This window comes from Natator depressus, chromosome 7 (genome assembly GCF_965152275.1).
Source record: "Natator depressus isolate rNatDep1 chromosome 7, rNatDep2.hap1, whole genome shotgun sequence".
Lineage (NCBI taxonomy): Eukaryota > Metazoa > Chordata > Testudines > Cheloniidae > Natator > Natator depressus.
In genome coordinates, this window is record NC_134240.1 from 55,743,990 (window position 1) to 55,756,168 (window position 12,179).

Genomic DNA, 12,179 nt, shown 5'->3' on the forward strand with positions numbered 1-12,179 from the left:
CCAAATTTAGGCATTGCCAGAATTAAGGTTGTCTGTGCAACTTTAATTTGGCCCTTTTGTCCATACACTAATTTGGGGTGCCCAATCTGAGACAACTAGGAGTTGATTGTTCAGAGTACTTTTCTATAGGGTAGCAGTTAACAGTCTTAATCAAGAGATTATCGTTTCTTTTCCTACAGTCCCATCCCTTATTCATTACACAAGTTCCAGTTCTGCAAAGCAAGTCTCCTTCATTACACAGCCGTGATTCATTTCCAGATTAGGTCCATCTTGTACACTGAATGAGGCAAGGGTCCTATGGAAAAATAGTATGTGATAGGCTGTAATTAAAAATGATCACAACACATAAACACCAGGGGGCTGAAATAAGGTTGCACAGGCACACTTATTTTGGGGATTTTCCTAACTTCTGGGTGCTTGATGTTGTAACCTTAATGTTCTTTTAACTCAGTTCATGTTTGTGATTTCCTAGATTTAAAAAATAAAAAACAAACGGAGTCCAAATTTCCCCCACACCCAGGCTTGTCTTCTTATCCAGCCTGTCCCAGCCTCCCAACCTTCCCCAGCTCCTCCGCCAACCTCAGTGTTTCCCTCCAGCCAGCTGGCTCACAGTCCCCACCACTTTCCCTCATCAGTTTCTGTTGTTGGATCATATTAAAGAAGTTCTGTATTAAAATCACAAATGAGTTTGATTCCCCATAGTTTAAATTCCAGGGTATTACTAATTAAGAGGTCTCTTGGTTTTTGGTACTGTTTCTCTCCCTCTCTGTGTGAAACTTCAAAGCTGCTAATTGTGTTAGTACATTGTAAGACAGAGTCTGTTCTCAAAGCAATTCTTTGTAACAACAACTACACACAGAGAGAGAGACTCAAAGCAATACTCTGTAACAACAGAAACAGCACCCAGAGACTCCCCGCCCTTTTGTTGTAGTCATCTCGCTTTGTTAACAATTGTGATTAAAATAGAGATAGAGGATGTATGTGGATGGATGCTTGGTGTGGATAATAACTGAATGAGCAGGGAGGTGCCAGCCTAAGAATCCAGTGTCCATCGGCTGAAGAAGGCGTCAAGTGGCAATAACCAGAGGACCCCCGGAGGGCAGACTGGAATCCACCCAACAGCCTCAAGAATGGGAGAACCGAAGAACAAGATAACATCTGGCAGCACGGAGCCGTCAGGAATATGCCATCTGCTGATTGATTCAGCAACAGCATGATGAAGCAATTCCCATAGACTGGCATAGGAAGAAATTCCTATAAAAATGGACTCTAGAAAGTGAGAACTTTGGGGTCTGATTCTGCAAACCAACTTCCAGGAGCGTCAGATGAGCATCTGACAAGGCCCTGCTCCCTCCTCTTGTCCAGGCCACCTGGCCAGTGGCTTGGCATGAGCAACTCTAAGGCTGGTAACTATGATAACAACCTTGCAGAACCTGTGTGTGTGTGTGTGTATGAATGAATGTGTGAATAAATATGAAATTGAATGGAATGTTATAGCTATAACTAACTGCTTACTATGATTCTTTCTGTATTCACAATAAATGTGGCATTTTGCCTTTTCCCCTTTAATAAGATCCTGCTGGTTTTTATTTTATTGGTATAACACTGTCCCCCTGCTTTTGTTCTGCACACAGATCACTGCTTACCTGAAGATAGTTAAGTCCCAAGCAGGCTGCGAAGAGCTACAAAAGGATCTCACAAAACTGGGTGACGGGGCAACAAAATGGCAGATGACATTTAATGTTGATAAATGCAAAGTAATGCACATTGGAAAACATAATCCCAACTCTACATATAGAATGATGGGGTCCAAATTAGCTGTTATCACTCCAGAAAGAGATCTTGGAGTCATTGTGGATAGTTCTCTGAAAATATCTGCTCAATGTGCAGCAGCAGTCAAAAAAGCAAACAGAATGTTGGGAATCATTAAGAAAGGGACAGATAATAAGACAGAAAATATCACATTGCCTCTATATAAATCCATGGTACGCCCACATCTTGAATACTGTGTGCAGATATGGTTGCCCCATCTCAAAAAAGATATATTGGAATTGGAAAAGGTTCAGAAAAGGGCAACAAAAATGACTAGGGGTATGGAATGGCTTCCATATGAGGAGAGATTAATACGATTGGGACTTTTCAGCCTGGAAAAGAGATGACTAAGGGGGGATATGATAGAGGTCTATAAAATCATAACTGGTGTGGAGAAAGTAAACAAGGAAGTGTTATTTACTCCTTCTCATAGGCGCCAACTTCCCCTCTGCCTGGTGGGTGCTCGAACCCCCCCCCCTTCACCGCCCTCACCCCACACCCATTCCTCCCCCAAGTCCCCACCCCTGCCTTGCCTCTTCTCTGCCTTCTCCCCAGAGCGTGTTGCATCCCCACTTCTTCCCCTTCCTCCCAGAAAGTCCTAAACACCACCAAACAGCTGTTAGGCAGCGGGGGAGGGGGGGGCGGGAAGTGCTGGGAGGGAGGGGGAGGAGCAGGGATGCAGCACACTCAGGGGAAGAGAAGGTGAAGAGGGGGTGGAGGTGGAGGTGGGAGCCGGGGGATCTTGGCTGCTGGTGGGTGCGGAATACCCGCTAATTTTTCCCCATAGGTGCTCCAGCCCTGGAGCACCCATGGAGTCAGGGCCAATGCTCCTTTTCACACAAGAACTTGGGAGAAGAACCAAATGAAATTAATAGGGAGCAAGTTTAAAACAAACAAAAGGAAGTATTTTTTCACACAACGCATAGTCAACCTGTGGAACTCCTAGCCAGAGGATGTTGTGAAGGCCAAGACTATAACAGGATTCAAAAAAGAACTAGGCAAGTTCATGGAGGATAGGTCCATCAATGGCCATTAGCCAAGATGGGCAGGGATGGTGTCCCTAGCCTCTGTTTGCCAGAAGCTGGGAATGGGCGACAGGGGATGGATCACTTGATGATTACCTGTTCTGTTCATTCCCTCTGGGGCACCTGGCATTGGCCACCGTCAGAAGACAGGATACTGGGCTAGATGGACCTTTGGTCTGACCCAGTACGGCCGTTCTTATGTTCTTATGCTTCCTCCTTCATACTGCCTGAGTGCCCTGCGGCAGAAAGTGGTGAGAACACAGGAGCGACGGGTTCCCTGCTCTCAGTGCTGCTGCCCCACCCCAATCCTAGTTTGGAGTAACCGTTGGAAGGAAGGCCCAGCTTTGTCCTGTAGCCATGGGGTGCAGCATGCCCAGTTGCCCTTTGGGAATGACACATGCAGTCTGGTCAACTCTAAGAGGTGGGAGAGGCTTGGGGAGCATGCTCAGTAGGGGAGGGTGAGCTGGAAATGGTGGTGGGGGGAGGCGACATGTTGTGGAAGATCGTGGAGAAGGTGGGGCAAGAGAGACACACACCACTTTTCTCACACGCTTAAAGTTCCTGTAAGAGCCATGTAATAAAATAGTCAAGTTCTGTGACATAGGCCATACTTGATATTTCTCTCACCGGCCCTGTTAGCAACTACTCATGCCAAATATTTCCAAGCATAAGCATTATCTTCATTCTGCTATAACAGACTGTACGGGGGAGGGAGGGACTTAGGAATCCCAAAGCAACTGTGAGGCCTAGTGGAGAAAGCGGAGATTCAGTAAACCTGGGCTATATTTACTGAATATAGCTCTGCCACTGGCATGTTGGGTGACTTTGGCCAGTTCACATCACCTCTTTGTGCCTCAGTTTCCCCATCTATACAAGGGGAATAATGATGTTTCCCTCCTTTGAGCTCTACTGATGAAAAGCGCTATGAAGGAGCTAGGTATTATTGTCATAACCTCTTCACAGAAGTGTCTGATCTGAACATCTACATCATAACAGCAACTGCCTAAATCCTTGGTGCCCACCCTTATTACACAGGAGGGCCACATGAACCTAAGCAAAACCTCGTGTAGGCCAAACAGACCCTACATATTTTAATAAGATTTAAAATCACCTGTATTGATTTATATTTTAAGTTCAGCTTGTTTTGTATGCATTTAGATATGTTGTTTCTAGGGCTGTCAAGCGATTAAAAAAATGAATCACAATTAATCACGAGATTAATCACGCTGTTAAACAATAATAGAATACTATTTATATAAATATTTTGGATGTTTTCTACATTTTCAAATATATTGATTTCAATTACAACACAGAATACAGTGCTTACTTTTCTTTTTACAGTGCAAATATTTATAATAAAAATATAAAGATAGTATTTTTCAATTCACTTAATACAAGTACTGTAGTGCAATCTCTTTATCATGAAAGTTGAACTTACAAATGTAGAATCATGTACAAAAAATAACTGCATTCAAATATAAAACAATGTAAAACTTTAGAGCCTACAAGTCCAGTCAGTCCTACTTCTTGTTCAGCCAATCGCTCAGACAAACAAGCTTGTTTATGTTTGCAGGAGATAATGCTACCCGCTTCTTGTTTACAATGTCACCTGAAAGTGACAACAGGTATTTGCATGGCACTGTTGTAGCCGGCGTTGCAAGATATTTACGTGCCAGATGCGCTAATGATTCATATGTCCCTTCATGCTTCAATCACCATTCCAGAAGACGTGTCCATGCTGATGATGGATTCTGTGTGATAATGATCCAAAGCAGTGCAGATCAATGCATGTTCATTTTCATCATCTGAGTCAGGTTCAGGTTCTGTAGTTTCTGCATTGGAGTGTTGCTCTTTTAAGACTTCTGAAAGTGTGCTCCATACCCCGTTCCTCTCAGATTTTGGAAGGCACTTCAGATTCTTAAATCTTGGGTTGAGTGCTATAGCTATTTTTAGAAATCTCACATTGGTACCTTCTTTGCATTTTGTCAAATCTACAGTGAAAGTGTTCTTAAAACGAACAACCTGCTGGACCACCATCTGAGACTGCTATAACATGACATATATGGCAGAATGTGGGTAAGACACGGAGCAGGAGACATACAATTCTCCCCCAAGGAGTTCAGTCACAAATTTAATTAATGCATGATTTTTTTAACGAGCGTCATCAGCATGGAAGCATGAAGGGGCATATGAATGTTTAGCATATCTGGCACATAAATACCTTGCAATGCTGTTATACCAATAAAATAAAAACCAGCAGGATCTTCTTAAAGGGAAAAAGGCAAAATACCACATTTATTGTGAATACAGAAAGAATCATAGTAAGCAGTTAGTTATAGCTATAACATTCCATTCAATCTCATATTTATTCACACATTCATTCATACACACACACACAGGTTCTGCAAGGTTGTTATCATAGTTACCAGCCTTAGAGTTGCTCATGCCAAGCCACTGGCCAGGTGGCCTGGACAAGAGGAGGGAGCAGGGCCTTGTCAGATGCTCATCTGACGCTCCTGGAAGTTGGTTTGCAGAATCAGACCCCAAAGTTCTCACTTTCTAGAGTCCATTTTTATAGGAATTTCTTCCTATGCCAGTCTATGGGAATTGCTTCATCATGCTGTTGCTGAATCAATCAGCAGATGGCATATTCCTGACGGCTCCGTGCTGCCAGATGTTATCTTGTTCTTCGGTTCTCCCATTCTTGAGGCTGTTGGGTGGATTCCAGTCTGCCCTCCGGGGGTCCTCTGGTTATTGCCACTTGACGCCTTCTTCAGCCGATGGACACTGGATTCTTAGGCTGGCACCTCCCTGATCATTCAGTTATTATCCACACCAAGCATCCATCCACATACATCCTCTATCTCTATTTTAATCACAATTGTTAACAAACTGAGATGAATACAACAAAAGGGCGGGGAGTCTCTAGGTGCTGTTTCTGTTGTTACAGAGTATTGCTTTGAGTCTCTCTCTGTGTGAGTAGTTGTTACAAAGAATTGCTTTGAGAACAGACTCTGTCTTAGAATGTACTTTAACACAATTAGCAGATTTGAAGTTTCACACAGAGAGGGAGAGAAACAGTACCAAAAACCAAGAGACCTCTTAATTAGTAATACCCTGGAATTTAAACTATGGGGAATCAAACTCATTTGTGATTTTAGAACTTCTTTAATAAGATCCTGCTGGTTTTTATTTTTTTGGTATAACAATGCCAGCTACAACAGTGCCATGTGAACATCTGTTCTCACTTTCAGGTGACATTATAAATAAAAAGCGGTCAGCATTATCTGCCGTAAATGTAAAAAAACTTGTTTCTCTTAACAATTGGCTGAACAAGAAGTAGGACTGAGTGGACATGTAGGCTCAAAGTTTTACATTGTTTTGTTTTTGAGTGCAGTTATATAACCAAAAAAAATTCTACATTTGTAAGTTGCGCTTTCGCGATAAAGAGATTGCACTACAGTACTTGTAGGAGGTGAATAGAAAAATACTATTTCTTTTGTTTTTCATTTTTACAGTGCAAATATTTTTAATAAAAATAATATAAAGTGAGTACTGTATACTTTGTATTCTGTCTTGTAATTGAAATCAATATATTTGAAAATGTAGAAAAACATCCAACATATTTCATAAATTTCAATTGACATTCTATTGTTTAATAGTGCGATTAAAACTGTTTAATTTTTTTGAGTTAATCGCGTGAGTTAATTTCGATTAATCGACAGCCCTAGTTGTTTCTATGTACGGAAGTGTCTATATACACATTTGTGTAAACTAAAACGATGGAAACATTGTCAACAAAACGCTAGTGAATCAGCCATTAATATATTGTGTTGTAGCAGGCCGTGGGCCTTATGAAATGCATGGGCTGTGTACAACCAACAGGCACTAGGCTGGGCACCCCTGGCCTAAAAGATTGCTAACTCTACTAGCAACATTTCTCAAAGCCCGTCATTAACCCAGAGTTAGCTTGTGCCCCTCCAGAACATCAAGTTCAGCAACACTTGACCTTGTGAAAAAGGAAAGTTAAGGCAAATGCCCACACAACCTTAACTCTCCACTTTGTGAGCGATGCCCCAACTCATACGCTCACTCGCTTTGCCTCATATAGAGCAGGAGCTACCTACCCCTACCCTGCACTCATACACTTAGCCTATGCCACAGAAAGGCCACCACACCAGCAGTGGCTCTCAAACTTTTGTACTGGTGACTCCTTTCATGTAGCAAGCCTCTGAGTGCGACCCCCCTTATCAATTAAAAACACTTTTTAATATATAAAATGCTGGAGTCAAAGCGTGGTTTGGGGTGGAGGTTGACAGCTTGTGACCCCCCATGTAATAACCTCGTGACCCCCTGAAGGGTCCTGACCCCCCAGTGTGAGAACCCCTGAGCTATATGTTACGGCTCCTTCACCCCCTTTGACAACCCTGATGTATTCACGTACATGATGCCACCTAACGCTACACTTTCACTTACCTTTCATTGAACTCATCTCCCAGCTCACTGCTGACAATCCCCATGGCAAGAAGACCCCTGTGCCCTGCTCATGACACAACCTACACAATGCAGCCATGAAATGAGGCATACTGGATCTCCCAGGGTACACATACCCCTCTTTTCTTTGATCACACTCATAAGGCAGAGAGAGGGGCTTATACCTTGCCCAGAGGGCCAGAAATCCCCAGATTACCACTTCTTGCAATCACAGCTCTTCCAAACTGCTTCAATTTATTTCTCTACTATTCAAGTCAGCTTCACGTAACACAATTAATACAGCTCAAGGTTCTGGAAGGCCACAAGGTAGCATCTAGAAACCTTAACTCTGCACTGATGAATTTTTTTGCCATTCAATTTAACTGAATCACAAACATCTGGGTGTGCGGGGGGAGGTGTGGGGGGGCTCACACTGACTAAACTGAAATTAAATGGGAGGTGGAGCACAGCTCTGACCCATGATACTCTGGGTTCTGGTGAGAGGATTTAACACTGCACCCCTGTGTGGGTTCTTGGTGGTGGGGATCAAACTTAGTGCCACACGATCTTAAGGCATAAACCCAGCACTGCCAATCTCAAGAACTCAGAAATCATGAGTCAGACCTCCCCCCAGTCATGAGATTTGGCCCCCAAATCATTCATTCTTTTAAAGAAAGATTCTCTTCTGTTCTTGGCCTGTCTCCAGATTGTTGAACTCCCCCCGCCTGACCCCAGCACGGCTGCAGCAATCAGTGTTGCTGTCCACACAGGCACTCACTTTTATTTTCTCTGGGAGGTGCTCCACCCCCGCTCTGCCCCGAGGCCCTGCCCCTACTCAGCCCCTTCCCCTGAGGCCTCCCTTGATCCACCTCTTCCCTTGCCTGCTTCCCCAAGGCCACTACCTCACTCCGTCTCTTCCCACCCCTGCTTCACCCCCCAAGACTCCCACCCGCCTGCCACTTGCTACTCTCCGCTCTCCCTCAAGCCCCTCCCACAATGCCAAACACCTGATCAATGGGGCCCCGCCAAACAGCTGTGGCTGGTGGGTTCTGAGCACCCACTACTTTTTTCCATGGGTGCTCCAGCCCCGGAGCATACACGTAATGAGCGCCATCCCCCCACCTCCGAAACATGTACGGGGTGAGGTGGTTCTGGCCCCTGCTGCTTGAGCTGTCATGGGATCTCGTGCCCTTCCAGAACCTTGAGTTCAACAAAACTCCAACTTACAAGAACCAGGCAATGCAGAGTTAAGGTACTGCCCACAACCCTTAACTCTGCTCCCTTTCCTAAAGTGGCAGTAAGCACTGGGAATTATTTTCTGCCCTCCTCTGCCTGTCCCCTACCCAGCAATTAATTCTACCCTCCCTCTCCTCCAAGTCAGTTCAGTCCTCCCAGTTCCCACACCCATTCTGCCCATGCATTGGCCTGTCACATCCATTCTGTTTGTCCCCCAGTCCCCTCATCAGTTCTGCACCCATACCAGTGCTGCACCCAGCTGCTACATCTGTCCAGGCCCCCTCCAGCCCCACATCTGCCCCAGTCCCACATCTGCCCAGCTCCCAGCCTCCCATTAGTTCTGCTTCTGTCCCTCCATTCTCACCTTTGCTCCTCCTCCTCTAGCTCCTGCAGTTCTTCACAGAGCTGCAGCAGGACCCCCTTTCCAAGCGAGGTGTTGCAATGAGGGGAGAAGCAGAGATGCCATCCCATTGCTCTGTGGGTGGAGAAGGGAGGGAGCTGCCCTGAGCTGCTGGGCAGTTTAGCTCTCTCCTGTGAGGACGGGAAGCAGAGGGGAGAGACTCTGCCTGCTTCTTGCAGGGCTGAATTTTGCAAACAGGCTGGAGCTTCTCAAGCCATGGTGGGATGAGCTCCAGGCCCAGCCTTGTCCCCTTCCCCTCACTCGTGAAACAAATCCCAAGAGTTGGCAACACCACAGCCAGAGCTAAAAAGACCCAGCTGTCAGCCAAGGCAGTAGCAGAGCCACCAACCTCTGTGGCCAAGCCACTGCTGGAGAGGACGAAGCACTGTGCTGAGTCAGTGTTATGTGCTGGCAAAGTGGGGCTCTAAAACTCTGCTGAGCCTGGCAACCTCCCTGGGAAGATGGCATTTCACCCCCTCTTATGAAGGGGAGAACTGAGTCAGAGAGGTCAAGGCCAAGATTTTCAGCAGTGACACCAGATTGTGGGTGCCCGACTTGACACTTCAAAGAGGCCTGGTCTTAAGGAAGTGCTGGGCGACTGCTCCCTGAATCAGCTCCACCAAAGGAGGCCGCTTGGGCCTCCCAAGTTGCTAATCACTCTGGAAAATGTTAACGAGGCCGGGCTGTGCTATTAGGGCTTGTAAGGGCTCAAGTCAGGACCTTCTGATTTCTGCCTACTTGTGAAGTTTTGCCCTTTGCCAAAATGGCTGCCACTGCCATTAACATCAGTAGGGGTGGAGCCACAGGCTGGCCTCAGCAAGATGGCTACTGCTTTCACAGGAGTGAGTGAGCCCCGCAGAACAAAGACCCCCAGCCAGAACTGTGAGGAGGAGGAGGAGGATGAACCTCCAGGCCTGGCCATGGGAGAGGCCACTGTGCTGCTGAATTGTTCCTGTCCTCTCAGTTGTCCAAACTTGGGCTGCCTATAGCACTTGCCTTTGAGTTCAGTTCAGATCATGCTGTGGTTGTTTCATCTCAAAGACCATGGAGGTGTTGCCAGCACCCAGTGCCGAGAGGCTGAACAACAGCTTGAGTTGGTTCGTTACCCGGTGTGCTACACCCAATAATCACAACGGGGTGGAGAAGCAGAAAAGTTTATTTGAAGCTTTAAAAAGGTACAGGGAGATTTGAATCTCAAATCCTGTACACAGAGCAGGAAGTTACACAGGCTTTTATACATCCTTTTTCCCAGCATACTTATCCAATAGCAAGCTGTCCTAAGTATCCATATAGCCAGCCAATCCAGTTCCCAGCTAGTTCCCTGGTTCTCTGTATCATTTGTTAAACTATACATAAAGCTGCTTTATTCAGCATTGTTCTTCCATATCTCCCCTGTTTGGCCTTGCTTAGTTTCAGGCAGTTTGACTCTGCAACATAGTGTTGCAGATTCTCAGCATAACTGCTGTGTGTGCCTCCAGGCGGGAGTGGGGGGGCCAAGGACACCTGGGCCTAGTGCGAGGGGGCTTCATCGACACTCGTGGTCTTCCATCCCCTTGAGTTACCTAGTGGCCATGCCCCAGTGTCCCCAACAACTCCCCCCTTTGAGAACACTCAACAACCTTGGCTCTGAGTTTTCTCATTTGGGCTACTTATTTCTTTACAATAGGACTTTGCATAAGCACTTTGTGATAGCCCTGAAGAGAATGACTTATTAACTTCTGCAAAAGGGCCCTAACACATGATACTGCACAGCATAATACCAGTAATACAAGCAATACAGGAAAGAGAAGTTTCAATAGCAGGCTAAATAAACCACCAAGCCAAGACGACAAACCCCAGGCTAAAAACAAGGTTTGCAACCAATCGCTCTCGGGGCAGTATAGGCAACCCGTGGTCCAGCTCGGGCATGGGCCTCAGCCTGTACCACCTTTTCATAGATCTCATAACTGCTATCATTTACATATACACAACATCGGGGCCCGACGAGGGCACAAACCCCTCCTTGGGATGCCAAGAGATAGTCCAAAGCCAGCCTGTTTTGGAGGGAAAACGTCCTGAGCTGCTGTACCTCTTTATTTAATGTTTTTACTGCCGATCCTAAATCAATAACCGAGTCCTCTAACTCTAAGGCCACTTTCTCAAGTACCATTTGCAGCCTTACAGTATAGCGGCCTGTGCATGCCATGGCTGGCCCGGAAAACAGTGGCGCTATTCCCAGTACAGAGCACCCTACAAGCTTCTCGGTTGTGAGGGAATTCTTCATATTGCCCTCCAATGCCGCAGTCAGTCGCCGCAGGGTCTTTTCTCGTGACTCAACAGAGGTGTCTCGGGCATTTCTAATCTTTCCTTTGGGCAGTGTGGCAGTTATTGACAGATGAGGAACTCCATGAGCTATATAACAGCTACCTGTCCAGTTGGCTGGCAGCACCTTGTAAGCTTTTCGGCCACATACAAAATAGTGACCCTGTAGGGCCCAGTAAGGACTGTTTCTTAAGGGGATTCCTGGGATATTTAAGGCTGCTTTTCCAAACAGTTCATATGCCCCTAAGGGAGCATCCCATCCTCCTGATTGGGTACAAGTGGGGGCGTTTCTAATTGTGCCGTTCAAATTACACTCGCCATAGGGACCACTACAAACCCACCATTGGCTTGCTACATTGGAGATATTAACTGGACAGCAAATTATATTTCCAAACCCCTCTTTTGTGGTAAGATTATTTGTAAGAGTTTCCCTAAAAGGGGAGGAACCATTACACCCACACAGTTGGCCTCCCCTGTTGGTCTTTATCCAATACCCATCAGCCCACTGTGTAATAACACAGGAGCTTTTTCCCACAGGACGCCCATAGTGATCAGATTGGTTCTGGGTAAAACATAACACTCAGTGAGTACTGCAACTGAATACTCCTGGTCCTGATAGGTGGCTTGCTGTAAAGAGGTCTTATTCCAGAACGGCGAGTCTGTTCTTTCCTGCTCTTTGGTGGTGGCTAATTCTGCTAGGGTCAAGGGCAGCATGTCAAGGGGCATTCCCGTTTTGGGGGACAGTGGAGTTGGAGCACATACCCAGCAGTCAGTCTGGTTTGTTAAAGTAGCAACATGGTGTGCAGGCGAAACAAAGGAGTTATGCTTCCGATATGCACAATTTGGAAATACCAATACAGAGAATAACAATGTTACCCAATTAATTATCACCAGAGTCTTTCCAACCCAGGGTCTCCAGTACCTGGGTGGGC